This window comes from Leopardus geoffroyi, chromosome C1, assembly GCF_018350155.1.
Source record: "Leopardus geoffroyi isolate Oge1 chromosome C1, O.geoffroyi_Oge1_pat1.0, whole genome shotgun sequence".
Lineage (NCBI taxonomy): Eukaryota > Metazoa > Chordata > Mammalia > Carnivora > Felidae > Leopardus > Leopardus geoffroyi.
This window is the reverse complement of record NC_059328.1, coordinates 81,946,263-81,967,192: the sequence shown is the minus strand read 5'-3', so window position 1 is coordinate 81,967,192 and position 20,930 is coordinate 81,946,263. Positions and strand designations below refer to the sequence as shown.

At 37.8% G+C, this 20,930-nt stretch overlaps 1 pseudogene; it reads right to left on the bottom strand.

Annotated features, from left to right (window-relative positions):
* Positions 1-14,807: 14,807 nt before the first annotated feature.
* On the bottom strand, positions 14,808-16,729 carry LOC123600033 (annotated as a pseudogene).
* Positions 16,730-20,930: the final 4,201 nt, after the last annotated feature.

The following is a 20,930-nucleotide window of genomic DNA, read 5'->3' as shown; positions in this document are numbered from 1 at the left end:
CACCCCTTATTTTCAATTTTAGGTGCCAATTCAGGTACTGTTCTCCCACAGACCTAGGCTGGGGTGGGGAGCAGGGTAGGGACAGATGTTGGCTCTAAGAAATAGCCACCCCTTCTTCTATACCTCTGATATAAGATACTTATTGATACCAAAATAAAAACAAAGTACTACACATATTATCCAATTTTTCTGTGTAAATCCAAGAAGACATTATTATTGACTTGGTTCTATATCAAGTCAGGCAAGTTATCCACAAAAGGGCTGAAGATAATAAACTCTTTGGGGCATCCATATCCCATACAGCAATCATACCATTCCCTAGAGCCATGAAAGAATTCATTTACCTCACATAGGTGAGCCTTTCTCTTCCCCAGAGAGCATTTTGTTCATCTTAGCTCAATACAAGATCAGACCCATTGTCAGCAGTAACAGTTTGTATCACATTTTTTTTTTTTCCATTGGGCTCAGGACTTAAAGCATCTCTGAGTGGAAAATAAATGGCAAAAGCTGTATCTCAATTTTCACACGGGGGCAGGAGGAGAGGAAAAGAGAGGGAGAGACTTAGAAAGATTAAGACCTTCACCTGAAGTCATAGGTCCATCCATTCAGTGATAGCACAGGAAACTGAAGCCAGGTCTTGGAAAAACTAGTCCCCTGGAGTTCCTAAAGTCTTCTGTTTTCTTATTTATTGCAGGTAAATGACAATCCTTGACTCACTATAACTCACACAAAGACAGCAAAGAGCCTCTTGGCATTTGGAAAGAATTTTGTTTTTTGCTGAATTTGGAGACTGGCCTTGGCTGACTCTCTATTAATGTTAGAAAAAGTCAAAGAACATTATTTTTCTATTAAGGCAAAGGTTTCTACATCAGCTCTGAACTTTAGGACACCACATAGAGCTGAAGAAAGAAGTTGGAGTGACAGTGACACAGAAATGAATTGAAATTGCCACTGACAATAAAGCAGGAAGCAGTAAAGTCTTGTCCCTGAAATTTTTACAGCATTGCCAATGCTGGAGGGGACAGTAATTTAAGACAGTTATGGACCTAAGGAAAAAAAAAAGCAAAAAGAAAGCAATAATGTTGAAGTCAGACCCAGTCAGTATGGGATGGTTATTATTTGGTTTAAAACTGTTCAGGATGCATTTACAACTTTGGTAAAAGAGAAAGGCTGACCTTGAAGCAGTGAAAATTTGAAATGAGATTAGAGGTCCTTGTTCTTGGATTGCTGCTAAAGACATGGGAGTCACATTAAAACAGTGCTTGGCACTAAATAGACATGTGTGTATGCAATGCCATCCACTCAGGGTTTAGAATCAGCAGACTCTTGCCTTTTAGGGATATGTTTGAAAAACTCTAAGAAGACAGAAGTGGTACTCTGAGAGCATAAATGTATACATTTCTGGTCTCACTGAGGGAGGTATCCTCTACCGCAGGGAACACCTTATTACACAGGAAGTTGGTTGTAGAATAAAGAAACAAGGCATCAAAACATCACATGTGCATCCAGGTCCTGACTCTCTCTCTTACCATCTGTGTTATCCTAGTCAAGTTATAGTCTTTATCTGATTTTCAACCGTGCCATCTATAATGTGGGATTATAATTGTATTTAGTTTATAACATTAGGGAGCAAATAAAAGAAAGTGAGGATGTACTATATATCAAGCACCATATAAATGCTAAAAATTGTTCCCACTAGATTGGACCTATTTAAGAAAGAGAATGTACGTTTTTCCCCTTCTAAATATAATTGGGCATTTTTATGTAGGCATTTCATATCAGTTACTATCAGGGTCTTAGAACTGAAGGAAGAAAAATTGGAATCTTCCTAATTTCCATGTGAATACCTTGGCTATTCAGTTCTTCTTTCCTGGGCTCTCTAGAGAGCCAGGTCAGAGAGGGTGGCAAAGTGAGTGGGGCATGTAGGCTAATGACATGTAGGCTTAGTGTCTCAGGTATGCAAAAATTCAAGAACTATGATACAGTTCAAGGTCTGAAAAACTAATTTTGGCTCAAACCACAATTCAGCCCAATTTATATAGTGTTACTATATTATGCATTTATTGTGTGATGTGGGCATATTTCAATATGTTGATGTTATGTCTATTATGCGCCTAGGATCTTAGATCTCAAAAGGGCCTGGTGGAGATGGTAAGGAAAGACTTGTTCACGAGGGTGAAACCAGCATTTGGGAGTTAAGTTAGCAAGAAGAACAGGAGAAAATGTTCAGCTGGACCAATAATCCCAGATGGTGTGCATGTGTGTGTATGGGTGTGTGGTGAAGGATGAAGTGAGCAGGCATCTCTCAGCAGTAACTGGGGAGTATTTATTTGTTTGTTTGTATTTTATTTTGAATTTTAAATTCAAGTTAGTTAATATACAGTATAGTATTGGTTTCAGGAGTAAAATCCAGTGATTCATCACTTACATATAACACCCAGTGCTCATCCCAACAAGTGCCCTCCTTCATGCCCATCACCCATTTAGCCCATGCCTCCACGCAACGCCCCTCCAGCAACCCTCAGTTTATTCTCTGTATTTAAGAGTCTCTTAGGGTTTGCCTCCCTCTCTGTTTTTGTCTTATTTTTCCTTAACTGGGGAACATTTAAAAAATTCATATAATTCTGTCTCTTATTCTAGAACATAAGGTAAGGCGTGTGAAGTGACGTTTCAGGCTGTGACAATTTTTCCTCCTCAGTGTATCCTCAGTTCCAGCAAAGGTGATAGCACATATTGGGCACTCAGTAAATACTGAATAAGTGAATGAATGGTCTAAATCAAGGAGTGCCCAGTGGTGCCAGAGCAGGCAGGGGAGAATGATGTCAAAGTGTCCTGAAGCAGGCATTATGCAGTGACTGTCTTGGATTTCACCCTGATTGAGATGAGGCAGCAGGAGAAATTGAGTTTTTGAAGGAGTTCCTAAGTAATAATAAGAACAACATCGTGGGGCACCTGGCTGGCTCAGTCTGTTGAGCGTCTGACTTCAGTTCAGGTCATGATCTCATTGTTTGTGAGTTCAAGCCCCCCATCGGGCTCACTGCTGTCGGCACAGAGCCTGCTTTGGATCCTCTGTCCTTTTCTCTCTCTGCACCTCCCCCTACTCATGCTCCGTCTCTCAAAAATAAAAATAAACATTTAAAATAATAATAACAACATCAACAACGACATTATAAGTTTATTGTTTGCCAGATGTTACAGCAGAACATTTCATTACATTCCTTATTACATTTCATTATCATATTAGCTTTGTAATGTAGGCACTATTACCATAGCCATTTTATGGGAAAAAAACTTAAAGAAGTCAAGTTAGTTGCCTAAGTTCACAGCATTTGACAGAACTGAGACTTTTTTTTTTTTTTTTTTCAATGTTTATTTTATTTTTGGGACAGAGAGAGACAGAGCATGAACGGGGGAGGGGCAGAGAGAGGGAGACACAGAATCGGAAACAGGCTCCAGGCTCTGAGCCATCAGCCCAGAGCCCGACGCGGGGCTCGAACTCACGGACCGCGAGATCGTGACCTGGCTGAAGTCGGACGCTTAACCGACTGCGCCACCCAGGCGCCCCCAGAACTGAGACTTAAACTCAGGTTGGTGAGACTTCAGAACTGAGAGCTCTTACCACCTACAATGTAGGAACCGTCAAGGGATCCAGCAAGAGGAAAACAGCCCCAACAGAGACAGCTCAGATGGAATCCTGGTTATTAAGGCAGAGAACTGATCTGAAGACTGGTAACAGAAATCCCTTTCCTTGAACAGGAGGTTAAGGTGGAGATGAAGTTATAGGAGCAAGAAAGGAGCTGGGTTCTTGAACTGGGACACTGGGCCCAGGTTGTGCTTGGTTCCAAAGCTCAGACTGGTGGTCCTAGTTAGAGAACAGAGCTATTGGTCACCAGTTATAAAGAAAGAGGAGCACTGGATCTCACAGTCAGCACACACATGCTCGTTCAAGTTGTGAACATTCTCCACCATAATTGAATCTGTCTTTTCTAGGTCTAGTCCCCTCTCTCTCTCCCTACAGTTGTCCTTAAAAAAAATTTTTTTTTAGTGTTTATTTATTTTTGAGAGAGAGAGAAAGGGGCAGAGAGAGAGGGAGACACAGAATCTGAAACAGGCTCCAGGCTCCTACCTGTCAGCACAGAGCCCGACTCGGGGCTCGAGCTCGTAAATTGCGAGATCATGACTTCAGCCGAAGTTGGATGGTTAAGTGACTGAGTCACCCAGGTGCCCCATACAGAGGAGTCTTTAAAGCGAGATCAGTGGTTCTCAGCTGTAACTGCTCATTAGAAACACCTGAGGAGCTCATGAACCTATCCATGTGTGGGCTTTACTTCACACCAATAAAGTCATTCCCTGAAGATGAAGTCTGGCATTACCATTTCTTAGAAGTTCCCACAGTTGATTTTAATGTGCAACCAAGGCTGAGACCCAGTGATGTAGATCAACATTTTTGGTTAACTATTATTAATGTAAATTGGCTTATAGTTCTTAGATGGCATGTGGGCATGTTATTTGCACATTTATTTATACTTTTAAGTATTTTTGAATTATAAAGATATAGTTATAACAGGAAATTTGTAAAATGTAAAAATATAAGAAAATTGGAATAACCAATGATAACGCTCATTTTAATAACATACTAAATTGAATTTTAAATTCAATTTAATAGAAGGAAAACAAGTGAAATGCAAGGTTTGCTGAACTGCAAATAGATGTTTCTTCAAAAGAAAAGATACTTATCATTTCCTGACAATGTAATAGAAACCTGAAAGACTCAGAGTACAATAGCTAAAGGTGCTAGCTAAAAGCTTTTTGGAATGCAAAGAAGAGTGTCCAAGAAGGCAAAAGAAAATTGCCAGAGATAAAAAATGAGAAGAGAGATGAAAGACGTGTTTACAGGCTAGTGTTAATTCTAAGGTTGGGTGGAAATGGCCCAACTGCTAATGGAGAAAATGTGCTAGGTCTGTGCAAGAGGGAGTTTTGGAACGGAGACCCCTAATAAAGAAAGGTACATGAAAGCCTTTAGCCTCGGTTAAAAGGTAGGTTAGGAAGAAAAAAAATAAAAGTAAGTTGTCTAAACTTGCTTGGGGTCAAGGTAGAAGAAAGTTCTTTTCTGACAATTTGTATCTCTGACCCAATGTATTGAACACACTTTATGTGCGTTCTCAAATTTGGTTGGCCTTTCACATCATGGAGACCCCCAGCTGTTGTTTCTGTTGAATTAGCTGCAGTTGCCACCATCTTATCTGTTAACATCTGTAATGGTTTCTTTTTTTTTTTTTTTAATTTTTTTTCAACGCTTATTTATTTTTGAGACAGAGAGAGACAGAGCATGAACAGGAGAGGAGCAGAGAGAGAGGGAGACACAGAATCTGAAACAGGCTCCAGGCTCTGAGCTGTCAGCACAGAGCCCGACGCGGGGCTTGAACTCATAGACCATGAGATCATGACCTGAGCCGAAATCAGACGCTTAACCGACCGAGCCACCCAGGCGCCCCATGTAATGGTTTCTATGTTTTCTAGGGGAGCTGCAGCAGTTCTGGAGACGAGGTCCAACCCAAGTGCACTCAAGGAGACACTCTGGCTCCTCCAACCACTTATGGATTCAAATAAAGCACCTGGATGCATTGCTAGGGAAATTCAAGTTAAAAATGATCATAATTTGACTATTGGTTTGGCAATAACTCTGGCAAACCTGGTAAAGGCAAAGAACAAATCCCTTATAAGAAGAGCCCATAGCCCAAATTTTGTAGGGTTCCCATAGATAAACCTATTTATGATAAGACATAAATTCACAATTCAAAAATAACAGGCAACACACACACACACACACACGTAAGTAAGCCAACAAAAAGCATGAATAATGAGGAAGAAAATGAAAAAGAAAACCCAGCTGATATATCCTTCAAGAGCTCCACATGAGAATATCAAATGGTAAATATAAAATAAAAATTTGAGTCCCACCCCCAGAAGCATATTCTAAGGGAAGAATTCAAATACAGATAGTTTATAGAGTAGATGGTCCCAGAATATACCAGTAGGATATTGGGAAAATAGATAGAAAAGGGGAAAAAGTCAGTAGACAAAGTTACTAAACCAGTTTCTATTTCAGGCAACTGGATCCCACTGTCCCCTGTGAACTCTGCTAAAAAGGATAGAACATACCTCAGTGTTATCCCAAACGAGAGACAAGGAAGCTGATTTAGACATTGACTTCTCATCCATCATTGGATGAAGGATGCTTCTGGGAACATTAACTCTTCCAGCCTTTGGATTTGCCTTGTGTATGGGTTGAGTATGCTCCTGGGGTCAGGAAAAATTAATCAGGCAGAGAGCTGAAGGCATTCAGTAATAGACTTTGGCTTATAGAGGTGAATGAAAAGGGTTATGAGCAGGGATATCAGAATTTGACTGCTCAGACTGTTTAAAGAAATAAGGCTGCAATAAAAATATTTTTAAAAATCATGGTACTATTAGTAAAATAAATGATCAGCAAGATTTTAAAGTAAACTGAACAGAACTTTGGGGGAAAAAATCCAGATATCAAAGTCTGAGTGGATGAGTAACATAAAGTAGAGATGGCTAAAAAGAGATCTAGTGAAATCAAATAAATATAAAAATATTATACAAAATGCAATGCAAAGCAACTAAATGATAGAAAATATAAAAATATAAAAGAGGTTAAGAAATATTAAGTTGAGGGTGAAAAGGTTTAAAATATACTTAAATAGAATCTAAAATAAATGAATAGAGAAAATGGATTAGAGGAAATACTCAAAAAGATAATAGCTGAGAATTTTCCAGAATTATTAAAAGATATAAAACTTCAGAGCTGAGAATCCTCCAAAAATCTTGAACATATTCCAGAAAATGTAGAACACTGGAGACAAACAGCAGACATTACAAGTAATTTGAGAGGGGAAAAAAAAAAACCCAAAACTAGAGCGGATTTCTGAAGAATGATAAAGGACAGAAGTATACTGCCTTTAAAATGTTTGAGGAACTTACTATTGACCTAAATTGAATTTCCCACTAAATTATTATTCAAAAAAAAAAAAAAAGAATAAAATCAAGATGTCTTCAGACAACCAAAAATGAGAGCTTTCCACCAGCAGAGTTTATCATACCTCACCAAAGTCATTCCCGAAAGACTTCAAGAAGATGAGGACACCAGAAGGAAGGGTTCTTAGATCAGAGGTTAAGAAACTAGCGCTTGCAGGCCAAATCTGGCCTGCAGCCTGAATTTATAAGGCCAGAGAAGTAAGAATGTTGCTTTTTTTTAAAAGACTTTATAAGTTTTAGGTTTACAGAAAAACTGAGTGATAATACAGAGTTCCCATATATACTCTTCCCCACCTTCACACTAGTTCCATTATTTACATCTTGCATTAGTTAAGTTACATTTGTTAAGACTGATAAACCAAACTTGATACATGATGTACACACACATATATAAACACACATACCCATAAAAGTATGAGTGTATGTACACATACACATGAGTTGGCACACACATATGCACACATATACATAAGTATATACCCATATGTATACAAATGCACACACACATTACATTGGTAGGTCTTCTTGGAAAATTAACCCCTTTATCATTATATTATGTCCCTGTTTATGCTTGGTATAGTGGTTTCTTTTGACAGCAGAGCTTTGCTATGAAGAGCAGAATGCTCTGAGTATATTTCAAAATGGTGACTTTTCCCTTCTGCCTTCCCTAAACAGGAGGGGATTTTTCTCTTATCTGGGCTACTGGAAGTAGAACTCATGGAAGTGTAGGGGGCCTCCCTAAGACTGGGATTCTAGGAGTTTTAACTCCTGAGCTAGTCCACACTCAGCTTTCAGTAACTTAAAAATTTTTTTTCTTAATGTTTATTTATTTTTGACAGAGAGAGAGACAGAGCATGAGCAGGGGAGGGGCAAAGAGAGAGGGAGACACAGAATCCAAAGCAGGCTCCAGGCTCTGAGCTGTCAGCACAGAGCCCCACGCAGGGCTCAAACTTCCAGACCATGAGATCATGATTTGAGCTGAAGTCAGATGCTCAACTGACTGAGCCACCCAGGTGCCCCAGCCTTCAGCAACTTAAAATTACCACTTCTGTTCCCAGCAGTTATTTGCTCCAGCTCCTGATAAGTTGTATAGCATTGTATGAAGCCACTAACATATGGGATTTATTACAAAAGCTAGTTTTACCCTACATAATACATACATATTTTTCTAGCTATTGGTAGATGGAAAATGAAAGTAAAATGCATAGTCAATTCAAAAGCAAGCCGGAAAGGAGAAAAGAAAAAGAAGAAAAGAAAAAGCAGGATAAATATAAAGTTGTAGAACTCAAAATGTATTAGTAATCACAATAAATGTCAATAGAGTAAACATGCAAGCCAAAATACAAATATTCTCAAGTTTGGCGGAATAACAAAACACACCTTAAACGGTTATCCCATAAAAGTGGAAAGTTAAAGGATAAATATAGTAGGCAAATACTTAACAAAATAATTTGGTAATATGGCTATGTAAATATGTAAATATAGCTATGTAAGTTTATCTCTCCTTGTTAGACAAAATTGACTTCAAAGTAAAAATATTTTTTGGAGTAAAAAATATTTAATTTAATTAAATATTATAATATTTAATGATAGAAGGTTCAATTCTCATAGATTAAAAAAATCTAAATTTACAAGCACCTAAAAGCATAACCTTTATATATGAATATACATTTATATATGTCATATACTTTTTCATATATATATATAACAAAAGCCATAAAACTGTAAAGTAAAATTAATAGATTAATATGCATAATAGGCAGTTTTTAACTCATGCATAGTACTTAATAGAGAATGCAGACAAAACACTAGTAAGGATATGGAGGGTTTGAACAACAAAATTAGCAAGTCTGATGTACTGGGCACATATGCAGCTCTATATCCAACAGAGAATGTATCATAGAACTTTTCTTAGAACTGACCACATTCTACACTATTAAGCAGCTATTAAAAAAATAAAAGTCAAATAATTGTTGTTAAACAGGTGATTTTTTTTCTGTTAAAATATATCTAATTTAGAAATCACTAAAAATGCTGATTTAAAAATTGATTTGGGAATTATAATAAAAGACACTTCCAAATAATCTTTGGTTCTAATTTTTTTTTTTCAACGTTTATTTATTTTTGGGACAGAGAGAGACAGAGCATGAACGGGTGAGGGGCAGAGAGAGAGGGAGACACAGAATCGGAAACAGGCTCCAGGCTCTGAGCCATCAGCCCAGAGCCTGACGCGGGGCTCGAACTCACGGACCGCGAGATCGAGACCTGGCTGAAGTCGGACGCTTAACCGACTGCGCCACCCAGGCGCCCCAATCTTTGGTTCTAAATACAAATAACAGTGGCCATTAGACAATATTTAGGACTGACAACCGATGAAAATATTACATTCTAAAATTTAAGGGATGTAGGTAAAGCAATACTTAAAATAATTTTTTTAACATCCTATTATTTGCAAAGTTTGAAAGTTGATAATCTAAGTTTCAAATTAAAGGAGTTATAAAAAGGATAGCAGAATAAACTTACAGTAAATTTAAATAATGAAACTAATGATACGAGGAGAAATTAATTAAATAGGAAAAAAAAAAGATAAAATAAAGAGGATTCACAAAGCCACTCACTTGTTGAAAAGTCTAATAAAATAGACACCCTATGGCAAGACTGAGCAAGAAACGAGAGAGACAGAGACAGAGAGAATCCATTAAAAAAGAACATTAGCAGTGAAAAGAGTAGTGTCATAACCCCAGAAACATAAGTTTTTTTTTAAGAAGATTTATATGCAATTTTAAGTCATTAAATTTGAAAACTTAAGACAAACGTTCATTTTTCTAGAGAAATATAACTAGCCAATAGTAATTCAAGAAGAAATTTAAAACCTGACTAATCCTTAATTGTTAAAAAAAATGAATTGATGATTAAAATCTAAGTCTCACCTTCCCCACGCCCATCAACTGGCTATCTGAGCCAGTAAAATAGGACAAAATTCTAATCAAAATCTCAGATGATTTTTCTTTCTTTTTTTGTTTTACCTCTATGGAACTTGACAAGATGATTATAAAATATATGGAAGTGCAAAGGACTAAAGTAGCCAAGACAATTTTGAAGAAGTACAATATAAGGAGACCTCCTTACCATATACAAATATTTATTACAAACTATAAACAATATAAAGCTATGAACAATGAAAGCACTGTGCATTGTTCTAGGAAAGATTAATAGACCAATGGAACTGAACAGAGACTTGAAATAGATCAATGCACAGATGGAACCCTGATATTTGGCAGAGGGTGCACTGTCTACCAGTGAAGGATGGGTTATTGATTAAAGAGTATTCAGACCTTTGGTTATCAATATAAGGAAAAAAATTGAGAAGCTCTGTCTCTAACCAAACACCAAAAGTAATTCTGTGTGGATTAAAGATCTAATTATGATAGCAATAGTTTAGAATGTTTTGGAGGAATTCTAAGAGACTATATTTATGACTTCAGAATAAAAGGTGTAAATTTAGTCCATTTTTTTATTTGGTAATATGAACTCAAACATTAGGATTGTCTAATAATTTTTACTAATGTAATAATTTTGTTTAGTTTTTTCCTGAACTGGTTTTTCTATGTTATGTGTACAGAGCCTTAGTGGATCACATTTATTCTTCCCTTGGGTAAAATACTATTTTTCAAAGAATCAATAACATTTCATAGCCCAAGCCAAATAATTTTAAAACTGAATTTAAATACATGGAATTCTTCAAACTTCAGATATTATATATTTTTTTCTCTAGGGGAAAATGAACATTCAGCTAATAGGGGGAAAGGGGTTGTAGCATTTAGTTTTAACTTTTTTTTAATGTTATGTTTATTTTTGAGAGAGAGAGAGACAGAGCGCAAGCAGGGGAGGGGCAAAGAGAGGAGCAGACACAGAATCTGAAGCAGGCTCCAGGCTCTGAACTGTCAGCACAGAGCTCAATGCAGGGCTTGAACTTGAGAACTGCGAGATCATGACCTGAGCTGAAGTTGAACGCTCAATTGACTGAGCCACTGACGTGCCCCTAGTTTTAACTTTCAAAAGAATAATTAAATTTGTGTTTTAAATGAGATTATTTAAAAAAATAAAACTCATTGAATAAATCGTAAAAATGATGAATTAAAATATATTTACATCAAATTCTAGATTTGGGATAAAATATTACACATTTATAGTAATGTACATTACTCTTAATCCTCTTTATGTAGGACCTCATTATAAATACAAAACTGAAGACTGGCAAATAATGTTTGTTATACATACTTTTGATAACAAAAACATGGTGATTGTATATTTTAATGTTTCAATGACAAATCAGACTATAATATGATTTGAAAGTCAAACCTATTTTCTGTTCATTTGACTGCATACAGGAGGCAGGTATAAATACTTTGTACATTTGAAGAGAGAAGAGTAAAATAAGGGTATAATTCATAATTGTATTCCTTTCCTTATATTTGTTATTTTATTTAGAGAAAGAGTGCAAGTGTGTGTGTGTGTAAGCGAAGGAGGGGCAGAGAGAGGAGAGAGAGAATCTTACCTAGGCTCCATGCCCAGTGCAGAACCTGACTTGGGGCCTGATCCCAAGACCCTGGGATCATGACCTAAGCCTAAATCAAGAGTGGGACGCTCAACTAACTGAGCCACCCAGGTTCTCCTTTTCTCTTATATTTTGAATAACAAAGCAATTTCATTAATGTACTTATTTGGAGGCAGCTTTAAATATTCTAATTTTAAAATGCAAAAACTATAAATCTTTTCATAGACTAATAAGATACATCACCATATTTTCATTAATATTTTTGTGTGGCTGTCTTAGGAACACTATTCCCTTAAAATACCTGCAGGATATTGGCTACATAAAGAAAGGCAAGCAACTTTAAGTGTTATTTTTTCATGCTGGAATAGAAACTGTAGCATGCAACACCATAGTTTTTCTTTTTTGAATAATATGGGTGCTTCTGAGTGACCCTTACTAATATATGCAAGGAATTTGAATGAAAGATGGGAATAGATGATATATTCAGTGCACTGACTTTGCATGGTAACACTTATCACTACAATTCAAGCCTTGGCTCCATCGTGCAATACAGAGACACAAAATACTATTTTTCTTTTCCTTCCTCCCTCTCTCCCTCCCTTCCTTCCTCCCTCCCTCCCTCCTTTTCTTCCTTCCTTCCTTCCTTCCTTCCTTCCTTCCTTCCTTCCTTCCTTCCCTTCTTTCCCTTCTTTCCTTCTTTCTTTTTTTTGCCTGGAAGGCTTTATTGTGATGTTAACTTTTTCATTGATTCAAAGGTGAAAATAATCTAAAGTAACTTTCGAGATCTCTGGTCTACATAGAATGATGCCATGTATAGAATAGTGCCTTGAAACCATTTTGCAGATTATTTTTTATTGTCTTCCTGGCATCTATTTTACCCCTCTCCCACTTGGGTTGTTTTTTTGTTTTTTATAACCAAGAGTATTTTTATATTTGGGGAGGAAGTTTGCTCCCTCCATTTTCTCAGCCTCGAATTTTGGGTGAGACTGATTGCCTGCTCTGCTTTGGAGATGGATCTTTGCTGTCTAAAACCCCATCGGGGAGAATACTGCAACCTTGTCACAGTGATTGTATCAGAGAAGGACAGGAGTTCCAATTCAGATCAGTGAAAGGACCTGATTCCCAGGACATATACAGCAGCTACTGTAAGAGACTCCAACTTTCCTGAGTGTTTTCTTTTGAGGATATGACATCTGGAATTGATGCAAACATTTTGCTGAAATTACCAGAAGAATTAGGAACTCCCAGATGGCTACCAGGGCAGCGTGGGGAAATAGCAAACAGAGAAGCAGAATAGAGAGGGTATGAGAAAGAAGGTCCTGGAAGATCTCATCTGAGGTGTAAGATCAAGACTCATTTTGACTTTTCTGTTACATAAGTCAATATCCCCTTTATTGTTCAAGTTATTTTGAATTTAGAGCTTTGTTTTTTGGTCACATGTTACTGAAACATTTCTATCACAAATGCTACATGGGTATTTTGATTTGGAGACTAAATGGAGACAAATATCTTAATTCTATTCAAAGATTCTTTGTTTTCAAGGAACAGAAAGATACAAATTAGAGAATGGGAATTATTGGAAAGATTTGTGGAGATGGAACCCAACAGCTAGGAAAAAGAAAATCTTTTCACCTTACTTAATGGTACCTCAAGTCTCTCTTTTTATGATATTAATGTGATGTATTACATTAATTGATTTTGATTTTAAAACTTTTCATTCTTAGGATATATCCTACTTGGTTACACTGTATAATTCTTTTTATTTATTGCTGTATATAGTTTGCTAGTACAGTAAAACCTTGGTTTGCAAGCATAATTCATTCTGTAAACATGTTTGTAATCTAAAGCACTTGTATATCAAAGCCAATTTCCCCATAAGAAATAAGAGAAACTCAGATTACAATACTGGGTTTATTTTATATTATAGAATAATACAAAATAATAAAGAAAATACAAAATATAAAGAAAAATAAACAAATTAACCTGCACTTACCTTTGAAAACCTTCGTGGCTGGTGTGAGGAGACAAGAGAGAGGAGGGTTATTGTGTACGATGATTTTCACGGTCACTAACAGATGTTGACTACAGTACAGTATTTATATACTCTTGTCATATACTGTACTTAATGTAACTGTCAATAGGCAGCACAGGAAAGGGTCTACATCTGTAGGCAGCCTGACCTAGAATGAAGCAAAGCATTCCTAAGCTTACTCTTATATGGAAAAGCAGGGGACTGTCCATAGGCTCTTTGAAGTGACAAAAAATACACTAGTGCCAGTTGTGGGCACCTTCCAACATTCTGAAAAATCACTGATTTCTGCCAAACTCTGCAACCTGAGACCAAGGATCTGAGCATGGGAGATGATTACCCCCAATGAGAGGGAGAGAGAGAAGCGGGGGGGGGGGGGAACCACTGGCTCAGATGCGATTATGTGACGTTCGGTGTCGTGTACGACTTATATTGCAAGACATCTCTCATTTATCAAGTTAAAATTTATTAGAAATGTTTGCTCATCTTGTGGAACACTCACAGAACAAGTTACTCACAATCTAAGGTTTTACTGAATTTTGTTGAGGATTTTGCATCTATATTAATAGAGGATGTTGATTGTGTTTTCTTTCTCCCTCCTTCTCTTCTTTCCTTTCTTCTTTTCTTTTTTAAGAAGCTAAATAATTTAATTTTATAGTTCATTCAGGGCTTACTACTGATCACAAGGGTACTTTAGATTATAACAGCTGAGAGAGAAATAAGGAAGAAAGAAAGCAGTTTATATTTTTAATGCAGAAAAATAATTGTTAGAGATGTTTTATAAAATTTAACAAACAAGGTCTAGCCAAATTTACTGTTCAGTGGATTTTTTTTCTGTTTTCAAGGGTGAAGAGAGAGATTCAATGTATATATTATTGGTTACTGCTTGAAAAAAATCATGAGATAGAAGCATAAATATAAAAGATAATATTTTAAAATTGTATTATAGGAATGTTAGCTATAATAAGTAGGAAAGATATATTAAAACCAGTAGTGTGTTACACTGGTCCAGAAAGAACTCATAAGGCAGACAAAAACTAATATTAGTTAAGGAAAATGGTCTGTTTTTAGGAAGTGCATCCAGAGAGATGTTACCTCAAAGAAATGCCAACAGTAACTGTGTGGTCCCCTGTTGTTACTCAGTGAAGTATCAAGGGTAGAGTGACTGGGTCAACAGCTCAAGCTTTCTCCAAAGATTTGTAGTATTGCATCAGTACAGTCCAAGTCTTGGGAGCCATGAAACCTTCAGGAGGTTTCTGGCCTTCCCTGGCAAGTTTGCCCATTCAAGCTCCCGAAATAAATTCAAAGTCTTCATGGTGTTCAGGGTCATAGTAGTCCAAACACTTCTTTTTCTTGTTGTAGGCTGCAACTCAGAAGGGAGCTCTTTCCAAGGTCATTAGGCCAGGAGTCATTGTCAGCACTTTGGTGCTATGAGTTGTCTCATAAAGATTCTTCCCTGTTTCTGAATGAGATATGTCAGCAGGCTCTTGTCCAACAATGTTAAACTTGTCTCCTGCAACCATCCATGCTCTGCAATGCCACTGGATTCCAGGTGGCTCAGGACACATCGTGGGAGGTGGGAAGATGGCCACTACTGTTGTTTCAGGATATGGAACTCCTTCCTCCAGCACTGAATGATGCTGCTTCATACACATCAAAGGAGCATCATTGTCCTTTGTCCAGGCACCAAGAGGGTGAAGTAGAAGGACAGAGTGCCTGTAGCCACTCTCTGGAAGTTGCTTGTAGGTATCCTGCATTAATAAAGCATGTCCATTGCATGAAGTTAGATTCAACCTAGCAGACACTGGGTTGCATAATTGAAATGCAATGACAGCATCAGCATTCAAAAAAATTTAACATCTACTATAGCCCAATAGGAGTAAAACTATGTTAATCAAGACCATCGTCCCAATAAAGTCAGTTCAAGACCTGACAATCTCCAATCAACCAATCTCCTTGTTCCATAACCATCTTGATGTAGGGGTGGTTCTCCTTTGTTGTTCCTCACTGTCTGGCACCACAGTCCTCCTTCCTGTGCTTAAGAAACTCTGGGTTGTGAAGAATAGTCATACAGCAGCCTTCCTATGTCAGAGCAAATGCAGACCAATCATCCAGCTTCTCTTTATCTTCATGACTTAGTTGTCAGAACTACAGGCACTGACAAGTTAATGATACCCCCATCCATTTAAATGAAGGCACTGAAAGGACTCACTATCTCTCTCTCTCTCTCTCTCTCTCTCTCTCTCATGGAGCCATTCAGTAGGGTTGCCCAACCTTCTGCTAAAACCGGCACCCACTACATATCCATTTAATTAATTTTCAATACTGGCAATTTTTCCACACATGTTTTTGCCAAATTAAGTTTATTGTCTGGCGTATACAGTTCTTTTACTTAGTCAGTGGCATCCACAGGTACAATATCCTGTTCCTGTAGAAGTTCCACAACTTGTTGGACACAGTCATTTATATCACAGGAGTCTGTTTTCAGCATCAATTAAGGGGCCTCTGTTTTTTTTATGTTCAGAATTAATTCCAGTGAAGCCTTAATTTCCCCAGCCCTGTGCTTTTTTGTAGAATCCTTTGACATTTCTGCGTAACAAACACACACAGGAGCATGAACAAACATTTCAAAAAAAAAAAAAAAAAAAGGGTAAACCCTCATGAATTTGCCTTGCATTGTTGCTTCCTTGAGTACTAGGCTATAGAAAACTTGTGACGCACAGTAAGCTAGCATCAGCAGTTCACCAACTTCTGTAGTGCATCGAACATTCTCTTCTCTGTCTTTGGACTAAAGCCAAGACTTCTAGTGAGAGCTTAGCGAGCATTATCACCATAAGTGTCGCCACAGCATGGAATGCAACAGCAAACCAAATACTCCTCCAAAGCCATGTTCACCGTGGTCTTCCCGGCTCCACATAAGCCCGTCAGCCAAACTGCACAAGCATGGAAGGCACCTGTGGTCTCTCCCACCTGACCTCTCTTGTTCCTACGGACGTGGTGAGCTTGATCGGTGACATTAGCTGTTCTCTGAAACCCCATAATCACTCAGACACTCTTACACAGGGTCCCTGGCCCTGCAAGGCTGCAGAGAGCAGAGGCGCAGGGCGGGCAAGAAGGTGAGGAAGGGCGGGGCGAGAAGGCGGGGTGAGGTGGGGTCAGAAGGCGGGGCAGGGCAGGGCGAGAAGGCGGGATCTCGTCGGATCTGGCGAGCCTGCGCAGAGGAAAGAAGACGTGCCCTCTCGGGGCTTCGATTGAGCAGCCAGTTTCCGCCTTGTGGTGCCTCGCTCACGGATAAAAAAGTATGTGTGCTGGTTTCGTTTTCTTGTGACATCGTTGGTTTTATATATCTGGACTTACAGCACGAGTTGGAAAATGTTGACTTCTGGGAAAAGTTTGTGAGGGATTGGTGTTAATTCATATTTAAATGTTTGCCAAAATTCGTCAGTGAAGTAGTCTGGTTCTGGACTTGGCTTTGTGGGAAGTTTTGAAATTACAATTACAAATTAGAGATCTCGAATTTTGTTTCGTTTTGAGTGAGTTTCAGTAATTGTTTCTAGGAATTTGCCCATTTCCTTTAAATTATCTAATTTATTTGCATACAATTATACTGTGGTACTTTTTATTTCTGTAAGTTTAGTAGTGGTACCATTTTTTAATCACTCATTTAAAGGTAATCATTATCATGCCTCATAGGGTAAACACTTCAAACTTGTCTTCTTAAACATTATGGTTTAAGGTTAAATGTTCTCTGAATTTCAAACAAATGGAATCATATAGAATATATTCTTGTCTGGCTTGCTCAATTTTATGTTCGTAAAATTCATCCCTGAAGCTGTGGTTTCTTCATTTCATTGATGTATACTATTCCATCGAGTGACTGTACCACAATTTATTTAGGTACATTTGGTTATTTTCAGTTTTTGGAATATTATAAAAAATCACTGCCGTTAATGTTCTTGAAATGTGTTGTTGCACACAAGCATGTAGTTATGTTGGGTTACACATAGGAATGATCTGCCAGGACATAGGGTTTGTGTCTGCTCAGCTTTAGTTGATAAAGCCAAAGAATTTTCAATGTGGTTATTATATCAGCTGAGACTCCCATTAGCAGTATTTTCCCTCAAACTGTCTCCTTGCCAAAACTTTGTATTGTTATTAAACAAAAAAACTTTAGACTTGCTAGTTTGGGTACAGTGTTACCACATTATGGTTTTAATTTGCATTTATCAGAGCAAAGTTGAGCTTCTTTTTGTATTATTTGTCATTTAGGTTGCCTCTTCTGAAAAGTGTCTGTTAGGTCTCCTGCCTATTTTTCCATTGGGTTATCTATTTTTTTCCTTAGATTTGTAGGAGTTTTAACATATTCAGATAAGAGTCCTTCATTGGCTATATGTTTTGAAAATGTTTTCTTCCATGGTATAAATTTTGTTTTTTCTATTTATGTTTTCTTTTGGTGAACAAAATCCTAATATTAATGTAGTTCGATATTTGATGTTTTGGTTAGTGCTTCTTGGTGACTTGGTTAAAAATATATCTCCCTACGTCTAGCTCCTGGTGATGTTATATTGTAGATGTTTAGGTCAACAGGTCACCTAGAATCAATTTTGGTGTATATGGTTTGAGTTAGGGGTCAAGTTTTATTTTTCTCCGTATGGATATTTAATTAATGAAGCATGATTGAGAAAGCATCTTTCTTCCATTATTTAGCAATACTTCACATGTCTTAAAATCAGTTGTCCATGTACGCATAAGATTTAAATGTGATCTACAGACCTGAAGGAAAAGGGAGCAAAAGATTTAATAGAATCTGGAGATGGAGAGAGAGCTGTAGCTACAGGAAAAGGCCACAGGACAAGAGTGATGGCCTTAGAGAAACAGACCCTGACAAACTGTGGCACAAAAAGGGATAAACAAAGAAAAGTTCCAAATTTTGCCTCTGCTTTCCCCATAAACCCTTGCCCATTTGCAACCCAAATGAAAACAGAAGCAGAGGAGCTTGTTGGTGCAATGCATACCCGGGATATAGCCCAGGTAGGAAGGTGAAGCAAGGATATGAGGGTTATATGCAAGATACCCAGCATAACCAAGCACATTTGCCTCTCAGCATCCTCTTGTCATTTGTCTAGGTGAAAGATTTGTTTCCTCATTGCAGGGGAAACCCAAACTACCCCAAGATAATATCTGATTGTGGAGTATGTTAATTCAGTCAAAATCGTATCTGGAAAGTTTAGCTACCACTGTTTTTCTTTATATAAGAAAATGGGAACAGAGGTGGAAACAGTGTAAGGGAAACAATTGACTAACTTAAACCATAGCTGCTATAGACTCTACTTCTGTAGCTGAACATGAAGCTTAAGTTGATAGTGATAGCTGCCTTCTTTCACAATGCATTTTATGTTCCTATTATTATCCATGGCAGCTGGATAGTGTTCTTTACCTGGTGGGGTAACCCAAACCTCCATTCCTGTAGGATCTGAGTCCTTGATCCTATTTTTATTGGATTTTCATAGTTTGCCATAGTTCAGAATTACTGATTTCAGCAAATGCTAAGATGCCCTAGTGAATTTTCTGCCTCCAGTAATAGTTTGTACCTACTGGGTGGCAGCAACCCAGTTTCCACTTGTAATCATGATCTGTCATCGTGGACTATGCAGTGATACCCTTTTTGTCTGTTTGTTACATGGCACAAGGGTCCACAAATTTCAGAAGACAGTATCAGCTTTTAGCTGAACAGGACTGTGACTACGTATCTTGGTAGATACACAGGTCCAAGTATTAGATACCAGCGTTCCTCTGTTGGACACAAACATTCCCAAAAAACAAATTTGAAGGGAAGAAAAACTTCCTCTGGTAGTTTATTGGTATATAATACCGAGAGGGTCCATTCTCACCTATATAATCTGATCCCTGTATATTTTAATTCTGGCCATAGGGCAGAAGTTCTAAGTATTGGCTGCTGGCTTAAGAATATACTTAATCCTTTATGCCAGGACCCCACCCTCTCATGGTGTTAACTAGCTAACTCCATAACCATACCAAAGGCCATCTTACTATCCTGTTTAGCCACCTGCTTTCTCAGTGATGGGACAGTATGGTAAGGCTAGTGAATTATGTGGGCGTAAGTCCATTGCCACACATCTTTTGCTGTAATATGTGTCACCCACTGTAAAGTTATATTGTGTTGAATGCCATGGCTGTAGACAAGGTATTTGGAAGGATGGTACTGACAAAAATGCTGTGGATGGTAAAGGCATTTCTGTATCTGAAATATATGTTTATGTCTGTGAAGACAAATCACTTTCTGTTCTGTGATAGAAATGTTTATTGCAATCAACTGCCACCAGGAAGTAGACCAGTCTCCTGGGGAATGGTGTTATATCAACCTGCTTGTGGCAGATTGGCCACTTGGTGTGGTGGTAAAGACCAGCCTTTATGAGGGGAAATTCATGTTATTGAACACATGAATAGCCTTCCACCCTGCCCCTCACAAATACTCTAGACATAGTTCATTTGAGCAAGCACTGGCATGGCTGGAAAAAGAGGCTGACTGATAGCCACTGGAAAGGACACCTTGTCCACCTGATTATTGAAACATTCTCCACAGTGGATTTATTCTGGTGGGAAAAAATATTTTCACACTTTGTGCTCTTTCTAAGATGTTCTGTACAAACCTCTCTCATAAACCATCACTCATACAATTTTATTCTTTCCATGTCCCTAACTATTTAGGCGATCTGTTAGCCACTGCTCATGAATCAGTATAGACTTGCACCTAAGGCTGTCTTTCCTTCCATGCAAAATGGACAGTCAGAAGCACTACCACAATTTCTGCCTATAGGAAATAATTTACCCTCACTACTTACTGTCTTTCAGGCGTCCCCCTGAGTTGGACTATATTGAAGTGACTATCAACTGTAGCTTAAATAACCATTCTAAGCAGTTCTATCTGTAAACCATAATCTTGCCTTTTCTTTCCACATTGATTAGTCTTAAGGAAATCCTATGTGGTTCCATGTGTAGGTTGTGGCAGAGTTGGTGAAACTGTAGCAGCAAGTATCTCAGAAATTTGAGCCAATGAATGAAATTAACCAACCAATGAAGTTAACTTGTGCCTTCCAGATATGTTTGGGCACCAAGTTGAATATATCACTTCATTTTGCAATGTAATGCTATAGTGCACTTCTAGGTTGATGGTTTGATAAATCAGATAACTTCTAATTGATAGATTACAAATCACTAGGATCCCATAGATAAAAATTCAGACAACATTAGGGCCCATAAGCT